Source organism: Trichosurus vulpecula, chromosome 4 (assembly GCF_011100635.1).
Source record: "Trichosurus vulpecula isolate mTriVul1 chromosome 4, mTriVul1.pri, whole genome shotgun sequence".
NCBI lineage: Eukaryota > Metazoa > Chordata > Mammalia > Diprotodontia > Phalangeridae > Trichosurus > Trichosurus vulpecula.
In genome coordinates this window covers 321330784-321344075 of record NC_050576.1, presented here as the reverse complement: position 1 = coordinate 321344075, position 13292 = coordinate 321330784, and the positions used below count along the sequence as shown (strand labels likewise).

General features: G+C 34.1%; 1 pseudogene; it reads right to left on the bottom strand.

Moving 5' to 3' along the window:
• Positions 1-7030: 7030 nt before the first annotated feature.
• On the bottom strand, positions 7031-7421 carry LOC118847185 (annotated as a pseudogene).
• Positions 7422-13292: the final 5871 nt, after the last annotated feature.

Genomic DNA, 13292 nt, shown 5'->3' with positions numbered 1-13292 from the left:
TATTTGTTAATTAGGATACAAACCAAATTCCTAAATGAATATTTCATTTGGAAAGGGAGGAATACCAGATAACCTCCTGGAATCCTGAGTTGGCAACGATAATATGTTGAAATTACTGGACAAAGTCTTTCAATAAACAAATGAATGAATTAAATTATTTATTAAGTTTTCTTTATGCTAGGCACTTTACACAGTAGTGAGAATACAAATACAAAACCCAAATTGTTCTTGAACTTATTAAGGAGCTCAGATTCTAACAATAGAATGAAAACATATTTAGGGAAGTGTGGACCAGGGTTAAGACATTTGCCTAGGGTGTTCCAGGCATAGAGAGGTTATCCTCATGCAACTGATTTGCATGGCTTTCCCAAAAGCAAGCTATTTTGATTTGATATTACGCCCAGAGCATGAAATGGATGGTATGTAAAATATAATCTTGTCTGGGGTCTGTTAAATATAGTGGATGGACTACATTGATCAATTAAGGAATTGCATAGCTACCCTATAAAGGATTTAAGAAAAAATGGACAAAAATACACAGGTTAAGAAGACTTGAATAAGTTGAAACCTGAACCATTAGTGGGGGTGGCTTTATTGATAAAGTACTAGATCCATTTATTTAATAAAAATACAAGTATTATCATATTTTAAATGTACTGAGGGAATTTGCTACTTAAAAGCATTTGCTGCTACTTTTTTGTAAAATATAGAATCTTTTGTTCTTGTTAATCCTTATTCTCTAATTTCCCTTTTAAATCTAGATTTTTTTTCATAGTAGGTATTTATTTTCTTATAGCCATTTTTATATTAAGCGTGATTGTCTGTGTCAGAAATCTGTCTGCATCCAGAACAGTTGAGAAATAATTTTCTAGTCCACCACAAAGACCTCTGGTTTGTCTACCTTCCTGACTGGTGACACAAAGACTGGGGCTTCATTCATATCATATACATACCATGCCCTTTGTTGCAGTGGTAGGGAGACTTACAACAAACACAATTAAGTTCACTAAAGTCACAGGATCTCAGCATTGAAAGAAACCTGAGAAGCCATCTGGTAAAGCCCATTTAAAAAAAATAAATTTCCTTTGCAACATACATAACATGTGGCCATTCAATTTTGGTTGAGTCTTGCAATTAGAAAAATTATCACAAATCCAGGCAAGCCATTCTATTTTGTGAAGCTGTGCATATTAGGCAATTTTTGCTAATTTCAGGACTAATTTGCCCTTTGGCACCTTCTGCGCATTACTTTCATTTTGCCCCTATGAAGTCAAGAAAACAAATCTAGTTTTTCTTCTGCATGACAATTTTTTTTTCCAAATATTTGATGAAAAAATATAAGTGCCTCCATGGTTTCTCTTTTCCAAGATAAATTTCTTTAGTTCATTCAACCTGTCTTCATGTGGAGTGAGCTTAAACTAACTCACCATCTTGGTTGTTCTCTTTGGAGGCTTTCAAGCTCATCAATATAATTCTGAAGACCCACAACTGAGAATTGATGTTGTCATGAAATCATAAAATACTTGGTATCATCTGACTGGAACAGTATGTAGATTGACAACAATCTCCTTATCTCTATGTATTTTGAGTCTCTTAATTTAACATATTCACATTAGCTTGACTGCCTCACCATACATTAAAATCTCAGTATCTTTTCCAGACATGTAGTTACTCTGGTATGCCTCCCCTATTTGTTTACTACATTATTTTTCTTTACCCAAACTTAAGACTTTAGCTTTATCCCTTTTCTATTTCATCTTATTTTATACACACTGTAAAAGTAAAGAGTATAGTTAAGCATTATCTGACTAATCTATGCTATGTAGAAGGGAAAATTTATATTTAAATCAATTTATGTTAAATTATAGGAATTGCTATTAGTGATTTATGAGTAATATTAATTAGATACTCATCAAATATGCTTCTTTGTTTACTACTTTGTTTTTTAAGAAAAATTCAATTCAGTTCACAATAATTAAACTCCTTAAATGGATGTGGTATTATGCTGGGTATTAGGGATACAAAGATGACATGTAAGAGAGACCCTTCCCTTGAGGAATTATCAATCCATACACAAATGAGTGTGCTACAAGAGTGAGATAAAAACAAAGGAGAAGCCTAGACCAAGTGTTGAAATCAAGTTGAGAAAAGAGAATTTTCCTTTGAAGCTTTTGAGAATTAGTTTCTAGAGGAGGTGATCCCAGAGTTGTCTGTTGAAAGAAAGGATGGATTTTAACACAGAAAAAAAAGAACTATTAAAGTCAGAAGTAAAATGTCAATATAGGGACAATCTGCTACTTGGTGATGGTTAATGAATTACGCACACACACACCACAAACTCATTTAAAGGTGCTTATTTCCATTCTTTTTTCATAGCTAAATATCACACAAGTTGACAGTGGATAGAAGTTATTTTGGTACATATCAGGTCCTTCTGACAGAAAACAAATCAGCATTAATTTTTTTAAGTCTGACTTACCAGAGTTTCAGAGATTGCTTTGTTCATCCCTCCCTAAATCTGTCACAATATTATATGGTCTCTGTTGATATATTTTAACTAGCCACTTAGGTGGCAGGAGCATTTCCCAACAACAGTGATTTTCCATGTCATGAACATTACTCAATTTTTACCTTTCCATACATACATTTGGGAAATTTCATCTTGCCCAAATTTGATGTTTCTTTAGTTGGATAGATCATCAGTATATATACACATACGAAAAGGGATATTCACAAAAATTACAAGGGCTACTACTTCCATCTAGTGGCAAAGTAAGGCAATTAAAAATAAAATTCCTAATAATGAGAGTGGTAGAAAGATAGCTAAGAGGAATTATGATACTTTTAAAAACAATTTTTATAAACATGATGAAAATATGAATCTGAAGAATAAATACTAAAAGGTTTTTATCAGTCTACAAATATGTTTTACTTCCTTTTTCTTTAAAATAGGAGTTTATTATTCTTGAATGTTACCTTAAGAGTGAAAAGCTAAGTCAGTTAGGATCTACTTGCTATTGAAAACTTGCCACTGAGTCTATTTTTTTCCATAAGTATCAAATATCTTGTTGCTTGAAATGTTCACTGACCTTTATCCATTCAGCTCTTATGATATTCATAAGCATATTCTTATAATTAAACAATATTAAAAATTGGCACAATTTTCTGGAGAATTATATGTCAGTTGATCAAATTTCTGCTTGAGGCTCCTCTTCTGTCTTTCTGGGCAAACACAGTTAGTAATGTACCAAATGGGAATAGATACCCTTCACTGCCCCCAATTTTCTGAGGCTCAATTATATCAACTACACAACTCTTTAATTCCCTGAAAAAAAACCACTACGTTCACACATAGGAAGTATCAAAATGGCCTTATGATTCATAAAATACAATACATTGAACACTCTCCTTAAATTTGTCTTATCAGACTTAAGTTCTTCCCAATGGATTTATCACCAGAAAGCAATATGAGGAAATGTACAATATACCAGTCTGGGTTCAGATCGACTTGCAAATAGATCCTTTGGTTCCTGTGCAAACAGTTATAAGATATCTGTCATGGCAAATGCTTTCTTTCTCCAGCATTAATAGAAGCATGAATGCTACTAAGAAGCATATTTTTCTCTTATGACCAAACTTCTTTTTATTCTGTCTTTAATGTCTGCAGAAATTTCAACTCTACACAGCTTATATCTCTTATTGTAGGAAAAAAAAAAGTATCTGCCAGATTTGGCTATGACAGAACAAGTTTTATATGATGTGTGAAACTCGCTGGTCTGTATGCTAAACATTCTGCTGAAATAAAGACAACATCCATGGGAGGCTGAATATCATCAATCAACCCTTTAGATATTTTAAGTTTTGTTTCTTTTTTTTTTCTTTCCTTTATACATCGTGGCCAAGTGTTTTTATTTCAGAAAAGAAGTGCATGCTGCATTAGGGAAAAAGAGTCAAAAACCTCATCATGTCAACATGTAAGCTTACTTGTTTAATTAATTTCACAAATAAAAGTAAATGACTTAAGAACTAATTTGTGACAGCAAATGACTTTACCTTTTCAGCTGACTACAGATAAGCTGCCCTTATCATATCCCAGCTGAATCCCCTCTTAGTGTTACAATTGCTATAGTAAGGTAAGCTTTAAGGATTCTTTTCAGCATATTCTTATCACAAAGCATAAGTAGTTTTGTATCATGACAAATGGCTTTGTTAGGTCAGAAATGGCTTATTCAATTAATAAGGATATTAACCCAATCCCTAAATGAATATATTATTGATTGCTTTTATGTATCGACACATATATAACATCCCTTTCAAACTCATTTTCTAAAATCCTATTTTGGTCTTTAAAGAAAATCATTAATGTAATTATCCTTACATCCAATTAGGCACATTGAACCGTGTTTATACCAATGTGGATAAGTGCAAATGTAACACGTTAAAATCAAAATATACATACCTCAGATTTGCCTGTGCAAAAAGGATTTCTCTTGAACACTCCCAAGCCCCAGTAGACTGCAGTTCTATATACAAGGAGGTAATAATTCATCAAGAAGGATAGCTAGGTTCCAGTTAAACTGAACATGTATTTGCTGAGTATTCACAAGAAATATATATTCAAACACAACGTAAATAATAAATATAGCCCCGACCCTCAAAAAGCTTATAATCAAACTGATCAACAGATAAATGAGTAAGTAACACAGATATACATGATAACTGGGCAGGACTCACAAAGAAAGTCTGTTTCTGCCAACACATTTTATTAAGGGTGATAAAGTTGGTTTTATGGAACAGTATGTAAATTGATTTTGATAAATGAAATCATAGTAAAAGGCATAAGAGGAGATCACCATATAATTGAATCCTACTTCTGTAATGAATCATTTTGTAATGCAAAATTAATTTAACTGTGTTTTGCATTTAGATTTTCATTTATTAGATTTCTTAAAGTGGGGCATGTCTTTAGGCCTTTATATCTGTGACTAGAGTTATATCTCATGAGTCTCTGATTTTTTCCATAGCTACCCTTGATAAGAGGCCAGAGTACTGAGGCATTCAGTGCTTATTAAACTGTGAACTCATTGAGAACAAGAATTATGTTTTTGCCTTTCTTTGTATCCCAGCATTTACACAGCACCTGGCACATAACAGATACTTAATAAATTCTTGTTCACTAACTATTCTTCAAATGTAATGATATGTTTTAATGGCTAGAATAATACTTTTCCTCTCTCTAGAAGCCTTACATAGTCCTTCACATGAGTCAGTCAAGCAACCAACCAGTATATAATAATTATCTACTAAATTCTAAGTGCTAGAATACAAACTTAAAGTGAGATACACCCTACCTTCAGGGTTCTTATATTCTCCTGGTGAGATAAACATGTTCACAAAAATCTAAGTGCAGGATACATGCAAAATAAATATACAGTAATAATGTGGGATGGGTGTAACTAACAAATGGAAGAATCAGGAACTGCTTTTTGAAGAAGGGGGCACTTGAACTGAATTTTGAGAAGGACTAAGGATTCCAAGAGGCAGAGGTGGAGAGGGACAACATTCTAAGAACAGGGAATTGTCTGGATAAAGGCACTGAGAAGGGGGATTGAAAGCTATGGAAGCAGACTAGTTTAGTTGGAGTGTAGAGTACATTTAGTCAGCAAATATTTATAAAGCACCTACTCTGTTAAGCAATATGCTAAGCGCCTGGGATACAAACAGAAGAATAAGAAAAAATAAACCAAAAAACTATCCCTACTCTCAAGGAGTTCAGAGTCTAATAGGGAAGACAGAATGTTAAACACACACACACACACACACACACACACACACAACCTATGTACAAAAGGTTATATGTTAAACAATGTTTTATATATGTATATATATATGGTGAATTGAAGATAATTAACAGAGGAAACTCACTAATATTAAGGAGAGGTGGGAAAAGTTTCTTGGAGAAAGTAGGATTTCAGTTGACCATTGAAAAGCCAAGAAGCTTGGAGGCAGAGAAGAGGAGGAAGAGCATTCCAGATATAGGGTATCGACAGTGCAAGTTCCAGGGGTCAAGAAATAGATTGTTTGTGCCAAAAATAAAAATTAGTCTAGGCTCATTGGATTACAGAATTATGAAGGGGAATAAGCTGTAGGGTGATTATAAATGTAGGAAAAAGGCAGATTATGAAGGGCTTTGAAAGCAAAACAATAATTTTATATTTGATCTTTAAGGTAATAGGATAAATAAGCATGGGATGAGAAGTAATATGAAATCAACCGTTAGAAGTAGTTGCTATTGTTAGTCGCATTTTACAGTTGAAGAAATTGAGGCAGGTAGATATTAAATGACTTGCCCAATATTATACTTGTAAGTGTCTTAGGTCAAATTTGAACTCATGTTTTTTTTTTTTTTTTTACTTTAGGAGCAGTGCTCTTTCTTTTTCATGGCCTAACTGACTCTAAGTAGATATAATCCCATTATATTCAACTCACACCCATATCTTCTGCCTATGTATACTCCTTCTTAGTGTCCTAATAATTGTAAAGTTCTTAGGAGTTATAAGTATCATCTTCCCAGCAAGAATATAAACAGTGAAACCTTATTAAATCTCTTATGATTTCTCTTTTTTGCTTACTTTTTTATACTTGTCTTGAGTCGTGTTTTGAGTCATGTATATGAAAGTCAAATCTTCTATTCGCCTCTAATCTTTTCAACAGGAATGCATGAAAGTTCTCTCTTTCATTAAATATGTATTTTCCCCTAAAGAATGATACTTGTTTTTTTCTGGATAGATTTTTCTTGATTGTAACTCTAGCTCCTTTGCCTTCCAAAATATCATATTCTAAGTCATCTCTTCCTGTAACATGGAAGCTACTAAATCTTAAGTGATCCTGATCATGGTTACATGATATTTGACTGGTTTCTTTGCATCTGTTTGTAATACTTTTTTCCTTGACATGGGAATTCTGGAATTTGGCACTAATATTGTTTTCATTTTGAAATCTCTTTTAGTAGTTGATTGGTGGATTTTTTTTTTCAAATTTTAATTTTCTTTATTATTCAAAAAACATATCCTTTTTATTTACTTTTTTGACTTTGTGCTTGTGCCTTCAACACCTTCACAACAATTTTCTGCTCCTCAATCAGGAAAGCACGCTTGATCCTGTCACGGACACACTTAGCACACATAAGCCCTGCTGACATGCATTTTTGTCTTCGATAGCCTCATAAGAACTTTAGGTCTCACTGCACGAACACCTCGAAGTCTTCCTGGGCATACACCACAGGCTGATTTTGGTGCTTTTCCAACTTTCTTGGTATAAAGGTAAACAATTCTGTTACCCGGGGTTCGTGACAGCCGAGTTTTGTTGGAAGCTGTATTGTAGGACAGCCTACGGCGATATTTCTTCCCTTTTTTTTTCATTCTTATGATATTGTTTTATTGTTTCTTTCCGTCTCATGGAGTCAGTATTTGCCACTTGTCTGATTGTAATTTTAAAGGAATTATTTTCTTTAGCGGGCTTTTATACTTTTTAAAAAATAATTGTCCATTTCTCCTTTTTAAAGGGTTCTTCTTTAAAAAAAAAAAAGGAGTTCTTCTTTTCAATGAATTTTTGTGTATCTTTTCTTCTCATTTGTCCAATCCTGTTTTTAAAGAGTTCTTCTCTTTAGGAGATTTTTGAGTCTCTTTTTACCATTTGCCCTATTCTACTTTTTAACATTTCATTTTCTTCAGTTTTTCTTGTGCCTCCTTTACCAAGCTGTTGACTCTTTTTAACATGATTTTCTTGTATCACTCTCATTTCTTTCCACAATTTTTCCTCTACTTCTCTTATTTGATATTAAAAACCCCTTTTGAGCTCTTTGAGGAATTCTTTTTTTTTTTTTAAATTTATCTAATGCCTATTCACATTTTTCTTCAAGGCTTTGGATTTAGCAGTTTTGACTTTGTTGTCTTCTTCTGAGTTTGTGTTTTGATCTTTCCTGCCACCAAAATAAATTTCCATGGTCAGGTTATTTTGGTGATTGTTTGCTCATTTTCCCAGCTTATTTATTGTTGAATTTTAACTTTATGTTAAAATTGGGCTTTGCTCCTGAAGTGGAGGGACACTGTCCCAAGTTATTCTGTGTAGCTGTTTTCAGAGCTAGGTCTGGGAGCTGATTGGTTTTTAGTTCTTCCAGAGTGGTATGATCTAAACAGAGGTATGTTACCTTTACTGTCACCTGGCTTGTGCTCTTTTCCATTTACTTCCGTATGTTATTCTTTTCCATATACTTTCCATATACATGTTTCTCTTTTACTGGGTGTTTTTACATACCCCAAATAGAGGTATTTCCTCCAGTTTCTATCGTATACTCTCTTTGCTTTAACTATCCTTGATGATCACATCCATTTCTATGACTTCAAATATCACTGCTGTGTTTATCCTCCCAGGGTTGCAATTGTATCACCAGATCTTTTTTTTTCTAATTTAATACTAGTAATTGAGTTCAAATTTGAACTTAGGTCTTCCTGACTCCTGACTTGGTGCTCTCAACCACTACATCCAATAAAGACTCAAATGCCATTTATTCTTTCCTACACCTATACCTTCCTTCCCATCTCCATTGCCACAGTCTGAGGTTGTACCTTCCTTACTTGTTGCCTGGATGGTTTTACTTTCTTATTTTTTCCTCTGATTGTAATCTCCTAATGTCTCCTAATGAGTCTTCCTGACTTTATTCTCTCCTCTCTTTTATCTCATACAAATGGTGAAGAATATAAATGTATGACTCTGAGAATTTTATTCTCTTGCTTTCAAACCCTTAGTGATACCACATTGCCTATGTACTAAAATACAATTTCACCACTTTGTCATTGAAGTCCTTCTACAATCTGTCTCCAACCTTCTTTTTTCAAGTCACTTCATATTTAGTCCTCTTCCCATGCTATATTTGAATCAAAGTAGAAAACTGACTCTTCCTTGATCTTCTCCTCTTTCTTTCTCTCCACATTTGCACAATCCATCTTTCATGCTTGAAATAGATATTCTACTATTTTATTATTTTATGTACTTATGTTCTTACTATTAGCATCCTATTTGGTAGAGCCTGTTTTGTGTTTCATCTTTGTTTTGTTGAAACTATCGCAGATCTTTGCACACAGTATGTGTTCAATAAATGTTTCTTGAATTGAAGTAAATCAAAAGCTTTAAGGCGAGAAGCTATATTTGAACTGGAAAGCATGGAAAGACTTCAGTTGGTAGAGGGGAACTGTTCTAGGCATAGGGAATGGAATTAGTACAAACATGAATAGAAAATTTCTAGATGTGATTCGAAGAAGGCTTACAATTTATTTTACATGAGTGAACGAGAAATGAAGGTTAGAAGACAAAGACAGAAGAGTAGGTAAGAGCCAGATCCATGAAGGACATTGAATGCTAGTCTAAGGAGCCTGGACCTAATTAAATATGCAACAGGGATTCATTCACTGAGAGTTTTTAAGCATGAGGTGGTAAAATGAGAAGAGTTCATTAGGAATCAGAGTCTTGTCTTAATCAGTGAATGGTTTAGATTATAGTGGAGAAAAACTAGTGATTGAAAGACAAGTTAACAAGCTATTATAGTCATTAAATAAGAGATGATACAGACTTGAACCAGAGTGGTAGCAGTAGGGATGGAATGGACTTGAAAAGTAGGAGATATAGTAAAAACCAGAAATAATAGGCATTGTTAACAAGTTGCACATGTAATCTTGAAAGAGTCAAAACTGAATGCCAGTATTTACATCAGGGAATTAAGGAAGTTGTATTTATATTCACAACAAAGGGTAAGGGAGGGATAAAGTTTGGAGGAAAGATTTTGAGTTTGCCTTGAAAATGTATGAAGGTCCGTTAGGGTAAGCAGAATTATGGACTCAAACCTATAAAGAGTGACCGTGCATACCCTTTGATCCAGCAATACCACTACTAGGTCTGTATCCCAAAGAGATCATATGAAAGGAAAAATGACCTACATGTGCGTAAATATTTATAGCAGCAGAATATTGGAAATTGAGGGGATGCCCATTACTTGGGAAATGGCTGAACCAGCTGTGGTGTATGAATGGAATGGAATGCTATCATACAATAGGAAATGATGAACAGACAGATTTCAGTAAAAAAAAAAAAACCTGGAAAAACTTATACGAACTGATGCAATGTGAAATGTGCAGAATCAGGAAAACATTATACATAGTATCAGCAACAGTGTGTGATGATCAACTATGGATGACTCAGCTCTTCTCAGCAACACAATGGTCCAAGACAAATACAAAAGACTCACAAAGAAAAATGCTATCCACATCCAGTTAAAGAACTGATGGACTTTGAATGTAGATAGAAACATATTCTTTTCACTTACTTTATTCTTTTTCATTATTTTCCTCCTTTTAATCTGTTTCTTCTTTCACAACTGTGACCAATATGGAAATGTTTTAGATGATAGCACATGGATAAACCTATATCAAATTGCCTACCATTTTAGGAAGAGGGAAGGGAAGGAGGGAGAAAATTTTTGAACTCAAAGTCTTGCAAAAATGAATGCTAAAAATGTCTTAACATGTAATTGGGAAAAATAAACTAGTATTAAATTAGAAAAACAAGATCTGGTGATAGAATTGCAACCCTGGGAGGATAAACACAGTAGTGATCATCAAGGAGAGTTAAAGCAAAGAGTATATAGGATAGAATATAGGATAGAAACTGGAGGAAATATCTCTATTTAGGGTATGTAAAAACACACAGTAAAAGAGAAATATAAATCTTGATTATAAATGGAGGAAATAAAAAAGCACTGAGTTCTGGAAACCAATTAAGTTGAGAGGCACTCAATGGCATCAAGTGCTAGAGATCTGTCAAGGAAGGTGAACATTGAGAAAAGCCACTATAAGCCAAGCTTCATAAAAATTAGCTTTTGATGCTAATTGACCTTGTTAATTATAGACTGACCAAACCCTTTACAACTCAGATAAACATGTTGAGCTTCACAGTGATCTCTAATGATCCATCTGGCAATCCAAACAAGTTACCTAGTGCTGGAAAAATTACTACAGCTCCAGTGCCCAAGGAAAGTATCCATATTCAAATACCAAGATGATGGAGAAAAAGACATTAACTAATTGCAAGAAGGCCATCCCAGATGGATAGATACATTGATTGATAGATAGAGCAAGCACTTATTAAGAAAATACTGTATGTACTGTAATAGCCTTTGGGATTAAAAATATAAGGAAGTAAGATAGCTCCTACCCTTAAGGAACTTATATTCTAATGGGGAAAGATAACCATAAAGAGAGCTAGAATATAATGGAGGAGAAAGAAAATAAGAAATATTAAGAGTGAGGAAAGCCATGAATAAAGTGAACAAGGATAGGGTTCCTCCTGAAAAATTCTGCAAAAAGCATCTCAGATCAAACACACATCAGACTCTTGCCCCAACTGCTTCACAGTAGTCTAAAAGGAGATGAAGCCAAGCATAGTTTTATACAAAGCCTCGGTCTTGGGATAAAAGATTTCAAAGGTTTCAGAAAAAGAATAGGTTAGAACCCATGGGCTGAAATCTGACAGAGATAGTGAGTCCAAATGGTTTCTCAAGAAAGAAATTCTAAAAATATAAACCCCCATAATTCTAGTGAGGAAAAAAGAAGAGAGATGTATAAAGAGAACGATATAGTTATTTAGATTTTAAAAGAACATGTTTAGAAGATGCAAGTCAAACTTATCATATAAAATAAATCATCATTCTATAAGAATAACATTGCAAGTAGTCATGTTCAGAATGAACTTTGGGTGACAAGGAATGCTAAGGAGAATAACAATAGCAACACAACAGTCACAGCAATGAGAATAGCAACAACAAAACACATTTTAGGTATGGCTAGAAAAAGAAGATAATCAAAGCAGAGATAGAACCACTATTTGATGTTAATGTTAAATGAATAAATAAAGGATGAAAAAAGGAAGAAAGAGAGAATGATAAATTTCTGTTTTGACTTCTGTTTCTTTTGAGAAGGAGAAATTTTTAGACTAGCAAGGATAGAAAAAATGAAAAGTAAGCTCTCTGAAAACTTATGCTAATAAAGGGTTTGACTAGTCAAATTAACAACTAGTCAAGTTAAGCAAACAGACATTTATTAAGTGCCCACTATGTGCCAGGTAATGTGCTAAGGCACTGACCCATGATATACACAAAGGCAAAAACATTCCTTGCCCTCAAGTAGCTCACAATCTAACAGGGAGAAAATATACAAACAACTAAATAAAAACATAATATTTTTAGGAGAAATTGAAGATAATCTCAGAGGGAAGGCATTAGCGTTAAGGAGGGCTGAGAAAGACTTCTTGCAGAAGGGATTTCTCTGTGACTTGAAGGAAGCCAGGGAAGCCTAGAAGTCAAGATAAAAAGTAAGATCACTTTAGGCATTGTTTATGAAGCCATGAAAATGCAGAATTGGGAGACAGAATGATATTTAGAAGGAATAGAAAAAAGGCCAGTGCTGCTAGATTTGCAAAATATTTGAAGGGGAGTAAGGTGCAAGAAGACAGGAAATGTATTAAGGGGTCAGTTTATGAAAATCTTTAATAACTAGATAGAGGATTTTGTATTTGATATTGAATGTATTAGGGAGCCACTGGAAATTATTGAATAGTCAGTGACATAGTCCAATGTGTTCTTTAGGGATATTCTTGGATAGGTTATTGGGGATGGACTGGAGTGGAGACTCGGGGACCAGGGAGATCAGCCAGTAAACTACTGGAATAGTCCAGGTAAGAGATGATGAGGGACTGCACTAGGTTGCTGACAATGTTATAGAGGGAGGCATATAGGAGACAAAGGCAAAATCAATAGGCCTTGGCAATAGATAGGATGTGAAGGATAAGAAAAAGTGAGGAGCTGAGGAGGACAATAAGGTTGTGCGCCTGGGTGACTGGGAGGATGTTGGTACCCATTACAGTAATAGGGAAGGAATAAAAGAAGAGGGAAGCATTTGTGGGGAGAGATAATGAGTTCAGTTTTGGACATGTTGAGTTTGAGATGTCTATGGGGCATCTGATTTGTGATGTCTAAGAGAATCTCATATATATGATCCTAGAGGATAAAAGAGAGGTTAGGGCTCAATAAATAGATTGAAGAATCAATGATAACAAAAATAATAACTACAATTTATGTAGCATCTAGTATGTTCTAAGAATCACACTAAGTTTATAAGTATTATTATCTCATTTGAACATCACAATGACCTTGGGAGGTAGATGCTATTATAGTGCCCATTTTA